Source organism: Lethenteron reissneri, chromosome 64 (genome assembly GCF_015708825.2).
Source record: "Lethenteron reissneri isolate LAM-NWPU_2019-01 chromosome 64, ASM1570882v1, whole genome shotgun sequence".
NCBI classification, from domain to species: domain Eukaryota; kingdom Metazoa; phylum Chordata; class Hyperoartia; order Petromyzontiformes; family Petromyzontidae; genus Lethenteron; species Lethenteron reissneri.
The window spans coordinates 11,256,666-11,271,471 of NC_083842.1; positions in this window are offsets into that span (position 1 = coordinate 11,256,666).

Sequence of the window (14,806 nt, forward strand, 5' to 3'; positions counted from 1 at the left end):
AGTAGTGTATTGTGTATAGTAGTGTAGTGTATAGTGTAGTGTATTGTGTATAGTAGTGTATAGTAGTGTAGTGTATAGTAGTGTAGTGTATAGTGTAGTGTATAGTATCGTGTAGTGTGTAGTAGTGTAGTGTATAGTGTAGTGTGTAGTGGTGTAGTGTATTGTGTATAGTAGTGTAGTGTATAGTGTAGTGTATTGTGTATAGTAGTGTAGTGTATAATGTAGTGTATAGTAGTGTAGTGTATAGTGTAGTGTATAGTGTAGTGTATAGTAGTGTGGTGTATCGTGTAGTGTATAGTGTAGTGTATAGTAGTGTATTCTGTATAGTAGTGTAGTGTATAGTGTAGTGTATAGTAGTGTAGTATATAGTGTAGTACACTAGTACAGCACACCAGTGTGTTGGAGAGCCAAGCCACAACATTAACAATCCAAGTCCGACGTTTCGCCAGTAAATTACAACCAGCTTCACCAGGCGATGTGTCAATACATCGACCCCTCTGTGTTGCGATCGAAACGTCGTAGTTTTTTTGTTCTTTTCTTTACCGAAATAACCAAAGAATATGAATGTCTGCAGTCACGAAAGCTTCGAGTCAAGAACCAGTTGCATTCCAACGATGTGTCATCGATTCAATGGGCATAATAGAGGTGGGCGGGCGGCGTTTGAGGGTTGGATCGCGTGATTACGCGTCGTTAAAAGCCTTCTCCGAAGCACGGCCAATCGGTAACTGAGCGGTTGCGTGTTGGGAGAGTGAGCCCACAACAACAACAACGATGACAGTTCGAGTGACGCGCGTAACGTCCCGCACAAGATTGTGGATGATATTGGGACGCGAAAGCCTCCTCCGTTTTGAACCGACTCCACGGGCCACCACACTGCTATACTCTTAGTTCTTTCGGTAAAGTCACGTAGGTAAAAAATGAAATTAAAATTAATAAAAAAAATCTGTATCACTTGATACACTATACACTACACTATACACTACACTACTATACACAATACACTACACTATACACTACTATACACTACACTATACACTACACTATACACCACACTACTACACACTACACTATACACTGCACTACTATACACTACACTATACACTACACTACACGACTACACATTACACTATACACTACACTACTATACACAATACACTACACTACTCCACACTACACTATACACTACACTACTATACACAATACACTACACTACTCCACACTACACTATACACTACTATACACTACACTATACACTACACTTGATACAGATTTTTTTTGCTGTGACAGTTTCACCTGAAGACGGAAGCTTGTGTTGCCTCCGAAACGTCGTGATTTTATTGTGTTTATTTTTTATGAATTTTAATTTCATTTTTTTACCTACGTGGTGACTTTACCGAAAGAACCAAGAGTACGAATCCTTGCAGTCACGAAAGCTTCACATCTAGAATCACCACACTGCTGATGAGTCCATAAATGACGTCACGCGATTTTGGACGATTTTTGACCCCTCCCCTCCCCCCTTCGTCACACGGCGTCACAAAAAGTCAGACCCCCCCCGTCAAATATGACGTCACAAAGCTCTGCCCCCCACCCCCAAAAATAAAACATGCTTCAAATCGTCTTCTTGGTTCTTTCGGTAAAGTCACGTAGAATGGAAATAATAAAATAATAAAAATAAAACATAATTAAATTTCTATTTAAAGCTTTCGTGACTGCAGGGATTCATCTTCTTGGTTCTTTCGGTAAAGTCACGTAGAAGGGAAATAATAAAATAATAAAAATAAAACATAATAAAATAATTCTCACGACGTTTCGGCCACAACGCAAGCAGCCGTCCTCAGGTGAAGAACAGGTCTGTCGGAAAGACAGCGTCTGAAGTAGTTAACTCTGCCTTATCGACAGACCTGTTCTTCACCTGAGGACGGCTGCTTGCGTTGTGGCCGAAACGTCGTGAGAATTGTATTTTATTATGTTTTATTATTATTTTATTATTTCCATTCTACGTGACTTTACCGAAAGAACCAAGAAGACGAATCCCTGCAGTCACGAAAGCTTTAAATCGAAATGCTTCAAATCGCTTTAAACTATTGTCATTGTAGTGCGTATTTAATGTGGCGCTGCACTCTGATGTTGTAGGAGAAAACATTTATTACAAAGTCTATTTAATTAAGTAGAACGTGTTGTCTACATTTATTTAAAGTTGCGCATTTTGATGTGACGTCACATTTCTCAACCCCCCCAATCGTCACACATCGTCACAAATGTCTGACCACCCCCCCCCCCCAGGTGCGTGACGTCATTTATGGACGGCCCCCTAATCCACTGCGGATAAACGATTTTATTCACCCACTGAGGTATTAGCTAGTCTATGGGTCTCTGTGTGAGTCTATGGGTCTCTGTCTGAGTCTTTGGGTCTCTGTGTGAGTCTATGGGTCTCTGTGTGAGTCTATGGGTCTCTGTGTGAGTCTATGGGTCTCTGTGTGAGTCTATGGGTCTGTGCATGAGTCTATGGGTCTATGTGTGAGTCTATGTGTCTCTGTGTGAGTCTATGGGTCTCTGCGTGAGTCTATGGGTCTTTGTGTGAGTCTGTGTATCTCTGTGTGAGTCTATGTGTCTCTGTGTGAGTCTATGGGTCTCTGTGTGAGTCTATGTTTCTGCGTGAGTCTATGGGTCTCTGTGTGAGTCTATGTCTCTCTGTGTGAGTCTATGGGTCTCTGCGTGAGTCTATCTCTCTGCGTGAGTCTATGGGTCTCTGCGTGAGTATATGGGTCTCTGGTGTGAGTCTATCTCTCTGCGTGAGTCTATCTCTCTGCGTGAGTCTATCTCTCTGCGTGAGTCTATGGTGTCTATCTAAGTCACGGGTCTGAGACCGCCAACTCGCGGGCGGTAACTGAAATCTGGATTCCAATCTGAGAGATCTGGGCCGGGGTGGTTCAGCGTCTCTCACTTCCAAGCCACCAGACCACCGCACGGTGCCAACTGCGTCAACGGAAGGGCACGCACGGAGCGAACCGGATTCTAGGGTGCTGTGGTGGCTAGGAGATGTTAACTACCTCGCCTGGTATGCAGGAGGTCGTGGGTTCGATCCCGACCCTGACGATGCCTGCTGCTGTATATTTGGAGTTTGCGTGTCTCTCTCATCATTATCATCATCACGGTGGCTAGGAGATGTTAACTACCTCGCCTGGTATGCAGGAGGTCGTGGGTTCGATCCGCACCCTGACGATGCCTGCTGTATATTTGGAGTTTGCATGTCTCTCTCTAATCATCATCACGGTGGCTAGGAGATGTTAACTACCTCGCCTGGTATGCAGGAGGTCGTGGGTTCGATCCCGACCCTGACGCCTGCTGCTGTATATTTGGAGTTTGCATGTCTCTCTCTCTCTCATCATCATCACGGTGGCTATGGTATGTTAACTACCTCGCCTGGTATGCAGGAGGTCGTGGGTTCGATCCTGATCCTGACGATGCCTGCTGCTGTAGATTTGGCGTCTGCATGTCTCACTCTCATCATCATCACGGTGGCTAGGAGATGTTAACTACCTCGCCTGGTATGCAGGAGGTCGTGGGTTCGATCCGCACCCTGACAATGCCTGCTGTATATTTGGAGTTTGCGTGTCTCTCATCATCACGGTGGCTAGGAGATGTTAACTACCTCGCCTGGTATGCAGGAGGTCGTGGGTTCGATCCGCACCCTGACGATGCCTGCTGTATATTTGGCGTCTGCGTGTCTCTCTCTCATCATCACGGTGGCTTAAAGATGTTAACTACCTCACCTGGTATGCAGGAGGAGGTGGGTTCGATCCCGACCCTGATGCCTGCTGTATATTTAGAGTTTGCGTGTCTCTCTCATCATCATCACGGTGGCTATGAGATGTTAACTACTTCGCCTGGTGTACAGGAGGTCGTGGGTTCGATCCCGACCCTGACGCCTGTTGATGTATATTTAGAGTTTGCGTGTCTCTCTCTCTCATCATCATCACGGTGGCTAGGAGATGTTAACTACCTCGCCTGGTGTACAGGAGGACTTGGGTTCGATCCCGACCCTGACGATGCCTGCTGCTGTATATTTGGAGTTTGCGTGTCTCTCTCTCATCATCACGGTGGCTAGGAGATGTTAACTACATCGCCTGGTATACAGGAGATCGTGGGTTCGATCCGCACCCTGACGATGCCTGCTGCTGTATATTTGGCGTCTGCGTGTCTCTCTCATCATAATCACGGTGGCTAGGAGATGTTAACTACCTCGCCTGGTGTACAGGAGGTCGTGGGTTCGATCCCGACCCTGACGATGCCTGCTGTTGTATATTTGGCGTCTGCGTGTCTCTCTCTCATCATAATCACGGTGGCTATGAGATGCTAACTACCTCGCCTGGTGTACAGGAGGTCGTGGAGTTCGATCCAGACCCTGACGTTGCCTGCTGCTGTATATTTGGCGTCTGCGTGTCTCTCTCATCATCATCACGGTGGCTCGGATATGTTAACTACCTCGCCTGGTATACAGGAGGTCGTGGGTTCGATTCTGACCCCCTGACGCCTGCTGTGTGTTTAGAGTTTGCGGTGTCTCTCTCTCTCCTCGTGGTCGCGTGGGTTTTCCCCGTGTCCTTCCAGGTTTTCCCCTCCACGTTTAGAATGAACGTTACGCTTTTAGCGTGTTTGGGCTGCTCTAAATGTCCACGGGACGACGATAAAGGCCCAGCGGGGCCTTAGCTGGTAAAAAATTAACCCGTAAAAACAAAGTTTTTCACTCTAAATCCTTTATATGCGTGGCGGCTAGAGTCCTCTCGTCCTCTGGCTTGAGATGGCTGCCACCTATGGGTCAGATGATTGCCTGCCACCATTAAGCAATTGGTAATTAAATCTAATTCATTTTTTACCTAAAAAGTGTAAAATTTTGCTAAAAAATGTTCACGAAAATAAATTGTCACGCACAACGGAGTCTGTGTGCAAAAATGTCAGCTCGATTGGATCACGGGAAGTGGGTTAAAAAACGACCGAAAGATTTGCACGGTCGTAAGCAAGCAAGCACGCAAGCACGCAAGCAAGCAAGCAAGTGAACTTAATATAAAGGATTTAAAAAAAAAATCCCCAATATATAAAAATAGATTTAACTTAGTTGTCCATTAGCCAGACTTCCTGCGAGTGGCGATTAGAGTTCGTGTAAGTGCTGACATCAACACCCACCCAGTATATTGCGGGTTACTATTTATAACATTTTAACTTTGTAATGCGAACCCGACCGTGGACTTTTAGACTCCGCACCGCGCGAAACCTCCATTACCTAACAAGTGTTAGTTGATATCGCGTTCATATCCGCCCCGACTACACACAGCTGTGACGAAGAGCTTTTGGGGCCGTCCATAAATGACGTCACGCACCTATTTTTTAAATTATTATTATTGTAACTATTATCCCAGCAGGAAAGAGATGTGTAAACTCAAAATAAACAGCAGCAGGCGTCAGGGTCGTGATCAAACCCACGACCTCCTGCACACCAGGCGAGGTAGTTAACATCTCCTAGCCACCGTGTTGATGATGAGAGAGAGAGACACAAACTCAAAATATACAGCAGCAGGCGTCAGGGTCGGGATCGAACCCACGACCTCCTGTACACCAGGCGAGGTAGTTAACATCTCCTAGCCACCGTGGCGCCCACGGCATCCAGCGGAGGATGACGACACGTCAGATTCTATATTTATATACTGGAAGAGGAATGCCATGAGCTGTAACGGACCGTCCATAAATGACGTCACGCGATTTTGAACGATTTTTTGACCCCCCCCCACCTTCGTCACACAGCGCCACAAAAAGTCAGACCCCCCCCCCTCAAATATGTTCGATCGGCTTACCAAAGCCGGCTCTCGGGGCTCGACTCAAGCGGCTCCCCATCTCCTCTGCAGGCGGGCAAGACCCGCTTGACAGCTCAACTCGGCCTGCGTGGGTCAACCTCTGCCGAGTCGGAGGTCTCTGCTGCCGCCGGAGTGGTGAGGGTCGCGGTTTGGCGACGAGGCTCCGTGCACACCCTGGTCGACGACAACACTGCACGCTGCGAGCGAGTTGTGGGCGCCACCTACCGACCGGGTTCCGAACTGCGACAGCGTATCAACGGGCATCCGAACCAGTTCACCACGGTGACAGGGGAGCGACTGATACGTATGACGCGCACCACCCCCTCACCACACGACCACCAGGCGTCTGTTTGACATAAAGAATCGACTCCGAACACCGACTATTCAAGACAACTCTTACCACTCAAACACACTCGAACCCATAAGCCATCCGTGGCTGGGAAGGCATCACAACGAGACCGAGTGATGGCCATCCGTCGTTTATAAAAGTATTCGTAATTTTTATCTTTAATATTTAGTGGGCTGTACTCTTAATCGCATAAATTCCCAACAGATCCATCAATACGAACTGATTCTTGGCACCTCCTTCCGCCGAGCCACGCTCACATGGGGAGTGGTGGCCCACCGGATCCTTATCAGGTGATCTGGTCCCCAATTAGTAAACTTGGTATAAGATAACGATCTTCGGAAAAGGAGCACCGTCGCAGGCCCTTACTCCGAGCCGTTCTGTTGTCAGATAACCTGCCGATGTATCTGTTGAGATTGGTGCCTTTAAGAATAATAACTGTTTTTGATTGTGTTTTTTTTATCGCCGTATAATCTTTCAAGTATCTTTCAGTCATAATCGCCGCACGTACTCGCATCCTCTACAGAATATTCAACTGTCCCGTGACCCAAGGTGCTAACAACGTGATAAGGGTTGCGTATGATCAATAAGGAGTGCGGTACTGCGTGAACAATGTTGAGTATGATCATTAATTAACGTTAAGGTTTTCTTAGCATAGTATTTGCATATTTTAACGACCCTCTCTCTCACTAACAACCATCGCGTTATGCGGGATCCATGTGCCGTTGTCAAAGTGAAATCAGACAATCGTTGATGATACTGTATTGATGCCGTGTTGACGTTCCGGGATTGAGAGTTCGCATACTATATCATAGTTAAGGTTGAATTAGTAATAAATTGATCAATACAGAAGTGGTTGTGTGATTCTTTCCTGAAATCTATGCATAAGATCTGCTTCTGCGTTGAGATCTGAACTTGGTGACCTTAATAAACACACTAATACATACTCAGTAAATGTTAAAGCGATAACGGGGTGAACCGGGGACCTAAAATATAACCACGAATACACACTCTGGGAATGTTAAAGCGAGAATGAGACGAACCTAGACAACGATGCCGAGTTAATCTAAGTTAATCTTGCATACTTACACCACACCTGCATAACTGCATACGATTAATTGCCTTATTCCGATCGATAACCCACCCTCGTCACCGAGGCGGGGTCTGGTTATCATAACGACTTGCATTATCATAATTACACCCACTCGCATAATTAATACGATTACCTCTCGAATTGGCATAATTAAAATGTGCATAATTACATAAATTAACATATTTCCGGATAATTACACATTTGGCCAAATTTCATTTAATTATTATTATTTTCACTGAATATTCATAACCCACATATACAACATAATAATTTCACCCACGCACGCATACAACATAACAAATTTTGATAACCAACATATACAACACCCACACCTCCCATTTTTGGATGCACGACGGACGGACGGACACAATAATCCCCTGTGAGGCTGGTGTAACCAGGAGGTTCCTACCAGCAAACAACACATTGTTGAGTTTGCAGGAGTTGGTGTGCCTCACGTATGCGCCAATATCGCCCTCTGGTGGGAACTTGAGAACTTCCGTTTGTTGGGGGACAAAGTTCGCGCCCTCTCTCTCTCTCTGGCTCTCGTTCCAGTCCAGCGGTGGAGCAACCAACAACAACAAGAATTCGGTATCAACAAAAGGCCAACAACCCCTCGATATTTCAAGAGCCGCGATGCACGCGATGAATACTACGAGGTGGTGGTGGTGGCGGTGGTGGCGGTGGTGGTGGCGGTGGTGGTGGCGGTGGTGGTGGCGGTGGTGGTGGTGGCGGCGGTGGCGGCGGTGGTGGTGGTGGCGGCGGTGGCGGCGGTGGTGGTGGTGATGGTGATGAGTGGTGGTGGTGGTGATGAGTGGTGGTGGTGGCGGTGGTGGTTGAACTGGACTCCCATGGTGAACTGGACTCCCATGGTGAACTGAACTTTCAAGGTGAACTGGACTTCCATGGTGAACTGGGCTTCCACGTTGAACTGGACTTCCATGGTGAACTGAACTTTCAAGGTGAACTGGGCTTCCATGGTGAACTGGGCTTCCATGGTGAACTGGACTTCCATGGTGAACTAGTCTCCCATGGTGAACTCGTCTTTAATATATATACGGCTTTCTTTTGAGCCTCTATCCAATTGGTGCTCGACCAGAAGTTTCAGTTTTGTTGACAGAAAAAAGGGGAAAAACCCGATTATTATATTTTGGTACTGGCAAAGGAGGTCTAATGATGTAGACGCTCACCCCGATCCCTCGTTACTTTGATAGTGGCATCGTCTTTGAGCTGTAGACGCCTTTTGGCGTCTTCTGGTCGAGTACCAATTGGGTCGAGGCACAAAAGAAAGCCGTCCCTTGGTGTGGACCAATCAGTTTCAAGGACAATGTCAATTATATTATCAGAGTGTGTGTTTTGTTTGTATTTTGACCGCAAGTATTGTGGTTAATGCAGACGTGAATCCTCGTAAAAAGGTTCCAGTTTTGTTGCCAGAAAAAAGGGGGAAACCCCATATTATTATATTTTGGTACTGGCAAAGGAGGTTTAATGATGATGATGATGAAAGGAGATGTGTTTGTATGTAGAACCTCTTCTTCCAGAATGACCGTATTGCATCGGCCCGCCGATGATGAAATGACACAACACGCCAGCAGGGAGAGAACGAGCGGGCTGGATTGACTTTTATTCGCGCCAAAAAAACAATCGAATTCAGTAATAACGTAACAATTTAAAAAAACCCGTGGCCATGGCTACACAACCGTAGGGAATAGGAGACCTCAACGCGACTGAGGATTCAATCATCTTAAAAGTCGGCACGGCAACTCACGACTTGACCGCGTGCATCGTCAAGGCTTTAACAAATCTTCGCACTCGTGCGGAAATGTGCCATCGGAATTTTACTTCACACCAGAGGTCGCAAACGGGTTTTGATTCCTTACCCGTACCCGGCCGCACCAGGGTCGCAAACGGCTACCCGTACCCGTACCCGGCCGGGTACGGGTAGCCGGGTATCGGGTAGGGTACGGGTATCGGGTACCCGATTGCGACCTCTGCTTCGTACTCCACCACTCCTTGCCCAAACCAAACGGCGAAGAACCCTGGCTAAAGCCTCAACACATCGTGGGGGGCGAGTGCTGTTAGCGAGTAGAAACGTCGTGAGAATTATTTTATTATTATTATTTTCCTTCTACGTCACTTTACCGAAAGAACCAAGAAGATGAATCCCTGCAGTCGCGAAAGCTTTGAATCGAAATTTAACCGCCACTACGGGGTGGGATTCCACAAAACTTTAAGATCTTTCAACAAACTCCGGGATATGAAGGCTCAGCTAATCGAGTCTCTCACCTTTCTGAAGAGATGCCGCGTGATATGCAAATTATTTTGTCAAGGCGCTCTTCCCCCTCCAACCCAGCTTAAATATACGCTCCAAGCCTGGTGGTGTTTCATTCAGACGCTGTCTTTCCGACAACACCTGTTCTTCGCCTGAGGACGGCTGCTTGCGTTGTGGCCGAAACGTCGTGAGAATTATTTTATTGTTTAATTTTATTATTATTTATTATTTCCCTTCTACGTGACTTTACCGAAAGAACCAAGAAGACGAATAGCAGCACCTGTGAAGGCCGGCACGGCACACGAGGGGCTTGGGTGGCCAGCACCACGCCCGACCGCCTTTGTCTCACCAGTGGCGATGCTTACTACACACACCACACTGCACAAGGCACTCGTTTGAGGCTAACACAACAAAGATAGCGATCCCCCATTTAGCCATAACAGACGATACGAGCGAGTGCTGTTAGCGAGTAGCACCTGTGAAGGCCGACACGGCACACGAGGGGGTGGGTGGCCAGCACCACGCCCGACCGCCTTTGTCTCGCCAGTGGCGATGTTTACTACACACCACTGCACAAGGCACTCGTTTGAGGCTAACACAACAAAGATATCGATCAAACGTGGGGGGGGTGGGTGGCCCGCTCCACGCCCGACCGCCTTTGTCTCCCCAGTGGCGATGTTTACTACAGAGCACCGCACCAGATACTGATATTTGAGGCCGAGTGGACCACATGCACACAGGCGCACGCATTCACGGTCTCACAAGGCGTCACACAAACCGGCACTGCGCTTGAAAACAAACGGCGCACAGTGACGTTGATGCAATGTGATCACCCCGGCCGATGGCAACGTGGCTTTTAATTTCATTCTGTGTAACATTTGGGACGAATTACCAAGTGAACATCAACAAGCTTTGCCAACAACAAAATGAAAAGAACAAAAAAACATCTTCTTATAAATACAACCCAGCAGTTCCCAGATTCAGACGATTAAGATTTAGACAAATATTAATGTGCCGAATGCTAAAGGGCAGTTTAAAACACAAATGTATATATACAGGGTTGTTATATTAATTTGAACAAATCACGTAGGGTTGTTTAATTTATGTTAACACTGGCATTGCAACATTTGAATTGTGTAACTTTTAAGTTAATAGACCTATTATCATTATTAACATACATTTTGTCTTAAATTCTTCCTTTTCACGTGAAGATAAAAAAAATGGAATAGGAATAGAAACGAAGACGAACTTTTATCCCGCATTAACGTAAGTCAGTTCGAACGTTCGTTAAAATATTTAAGACCGAAACAGGAGGAGGATTTCTTCACAATTCTCGAAACGTCTTCTTGGTTCTTTCGGTAAAGTCACGTATTATTATATTATTTTATTTTATTATGTTTTATTTTTATTATTTTATTGCTTCCCTTCTACGTGACTTTACCGAAAGAACCAAGAAGATGGATCCCTGCAGTCACGAAAGCTTTAAATCGAAAAAATTCTCGAAACGATTTGTAAATATGCTGCAGCTGCAGCGGGCTTTACTCTCCAACACGAAACCAGTTAGTGCTGAACTAGTAACGAGTTGGCAAGTTTTGTTTACGTGACAAACCCTTCATGATTGTCCGTGTCGGATGGTGGCGAGTTTAACGACGCATATTTACCCGATCTAACCCAACAAAAAACCTCAGATATTGGTCGAGAAAGCCTCTACGTGTTAAACATTGGTTAAAATAAATTCGGTAACCCTACGTGGTTTGTTCAAACTAAACATAATGACGTGTCACCCGTGTATATTTAAACATCACGGCAACCGAGCCACAGGTCTTTTGGCGTCATCTGGTCCAACACCATGTGAGACTAGGCTCTAAAGAAAGCTGTCTCGGGTGTGGACCAATCAACTTCAAGGACAGTGCATATATTATCAGAGTTATGTTTTTTGTTTGCATTATGGCTGCAGGCATTGTGGTCTATGCAAACATGACTCCTTGTAAAAAAAAGGTGTCAGTTTTGTTGCCAGATAGAAGGGTAAAAAAAACAATTATCAGATCCTTAAAACGCCAGCAACAAACAGCACCGTTCAAGGCGAAATCGTCACAGGGATTTGCGATTAAAAAAAAAATTTGCTTGACTTGAGTGCCGATTAATTATTCGTAACAAAACCTTATGGGTTGCATTTTAAACGGAAACATCCTTTCCTGAAAATGGCCCCATACAACTCCTGTACTCATAACCAGGATAAGCACCATCATAGATGTTTTGGGGTGAGATCGCGTCAATATAAATGTGTCGTTAAACCCGCCACCACCCAACACAGCCAATCGGTCAGGGGTTTTGTCACGTAAACAGAACGTGACCAATTCGTTACTCGTTCAGCACTGACCGGTTGTGTGTTGGAGAGTAAAAAATTAACCCGTAAAAACAAAGTTTTTCACTATAAATCCTTAATATGCGTGGCATCGGGGCGGCTAGAGTCCTCTTGTCCTCTGGCTTGAGATGGCTGCCACCTATGGGTCAGATGATTGTGTGCCAGCATTAACCAATTGGTAAAATTTTTTTTTTTTAATTCCCTAAAAACAGTGTAAAATTTTGGAAATTTTTTTTTCACGAAAATTAATTGTCACACACAACGAGTCTGTGTGCAAAACGTCAGCTCGATTGGATCACGGGAAGTGGGTTAAAAAACGACCGAAAGATTTGCACGGTCCTAAGCAAGCAAGCGAACTTAATATAAAGGATTTAAAACACAACACGTGTCCACGGGTCTCACACTTGCACACGTGGTCGAAATCGATCCAATCGCAGACGGCTCTAATCGCTACCTGGAAACTCCCCACGCAGCAACAGACGAAATCAACGAAACGGTGGCTGCGAAGGAGCCATCGTTGTTTTGTCACGCGGGTGAGTTACCACAGCTTTGCCACGAACACAATAATGGAAATTATAAAATAACAAAAATAAAACAATCACATTCTCATGACGTTTCGATTGCAACACAAGCAATCATCATCATCAGGTGTGAAAACCACCACAGCAAGAAAATTGGTTTATTTGTATTATTTTACTATTTCCCTTCTACGTGACTTTACCGAAAGAACCATGAATATGAATCCCCGCAGTCACGAACAGCTTTAAATCGAAACAATTATGGAAATGTAACATTGCCCCGTGTAACCCAGCCAAGGCGGCGCTGACCAATGCTTCCACACGAGGCCCACGCGGCCAGCTCGCCAGACCATGGGTGGAAAATAAGTATAACCCGTAAAAACAAAGTTTTTCACGATAAATCCTTTATATGCGTGGCAGCTAGAGTCCTCTCGTCCTCTGGCTTGAGATGGCTGCCACCTATGGGTCAGATAATTGCATTGCACCATTAAGCAATTGGTAATTAAATATATTTTTGTCCTAAAAAGTGTAAAATTTTGGAAATAAATTTTCACGAACATTAATTGTCACGCACAACGAGTCTGTGTGGAAAATGTCAGCTCGATTGGATCACGGGAAGTGGGTTAAAAAACGACCGAAAGATTTGCACGGTCCTAAGCAAGCAAGCGAACTTAATATAAAGGATTTTTTAAAAAACGATTTTTCCAGCGGCAGGCATCGGGTTTTTTTCTTTAATACAATTAAACCCGGGGAATTAGAACCTGGTTTAATGAATACGAAACTCTGATCCAAGGCTTAGGCTGCTTCCTCGTCGGTGCTGCTATCATCGTACTCGGGGGGGCCGTCGGGCACACGGGGCAGTCGTAGAATGCGGCGGGCAGGTTGGTCTTGATGAACACGGGCTTCTCCACAATCGTGGGCGCCAGTGAGTTCCTTAGCTTGGGGAATGGATGAAGCCCATCGTTGAGAAGTTGGCAAAGTGCGGTTCTGCAATTAGAACCAATTAAACCGGATTTCTCACAATCTCAGATGATCGGGTTTAATATCAAAAGACAATTAAACCCGATTGCAAAAAACCCGACTGTGCCACCCTTGCGCCAGACACCCCCCTGGAGCAAAGCGATCAGCACAGATCACTCTGCAGTGAGCAGGCCACACGTAGCAAGACCACGTGGTCACGAAAGCCACAAAGCAAGACCACGTGGTTCTCAGGCCACACGAGGCAAGGCCATGTGGTCACGAAGGCCACACAATGCAAGGCCACGCGATCACACAGGTCACACAATGCAAGACCACGTGGTTCTCAGGCCACACAAAGACCACGTCGTTGTCAGGCCACGCACAGGACTACATTTGTTTAAAAAAAAGGGGGCACATTTCTGTACTAGTTAAGGTAAAGAAATCATCATTTTTAAAAAACGGCTGAGATGTTTAACGCAATGGCACATGGAAGGCGCGTTTAAGATTACGGAGTTTTCCGTTGGGAAGAGAAACACTTTGGCGTCTATACGAACAACTTTCAACTCTTCGCCGTTTCCGATCGTTAACGCCGACAAAAATGTGTTTTGACTACAAAGACGCGCACAGAAATACAAACTTTGCGAGAAACAACATTGGTAGCGTAACTGCAGGCCACGATTTTGAATCATATTTGCAATCACATTTCCCCCCCCCCCCCCCCCCCCCCACATGGTTGTAAAGGTTCAAGAAATTACATGGCAACATCACCGAACACACGCGCGACTCCAAAGATCCCCTCCCGCAAAGCCATTAACAGGCTGCTGGGGCACACCCCGCATCAAGTACCCACTTGCGGCCGAATCGCCCTAGGGGAGGCCCAGTTATTCGTCACCGATATTAACCGTGAGCGGGAATCCAAACTCGGGTCGCCGGGTTGGTAGCGCAGCGCACCAAGGGTCCCATAAGTGTTCTCATTAAAACACCAGGGCTGGGTGGGGAGGGGCTGGTCACCCCGTGGTGCCCTTATAAAACTCAACGTTTAACCTACTCACGCCGGCTTGTGCCCGCCCTCACAGTCGGGAATATTTGCGGAATACACCACGCCGCCGTTGACCCTGGCCATTGACCGAGCAACCCAACGTTCCTACCAGCTCCCTCCGCAGGACCACCACACGCGTACCACGCTCGTACCACTTGTACCACACACACGCACGTTCCATGCTCGCGTACAGCAAACCCTGACGCGCGCGCGCACGCGTAAATTCGTTACCGAACGAGCGCTCCAGACAGGCCGAGCCAGCCACGTGGGCGGTGGGCATTCAAAGCATCAACTGCGCACGGCGATTTAACTCGATGGAGAATCGTCAAAATTACCAACAGCCATGGTCAATCCACTGCTGGGCGAG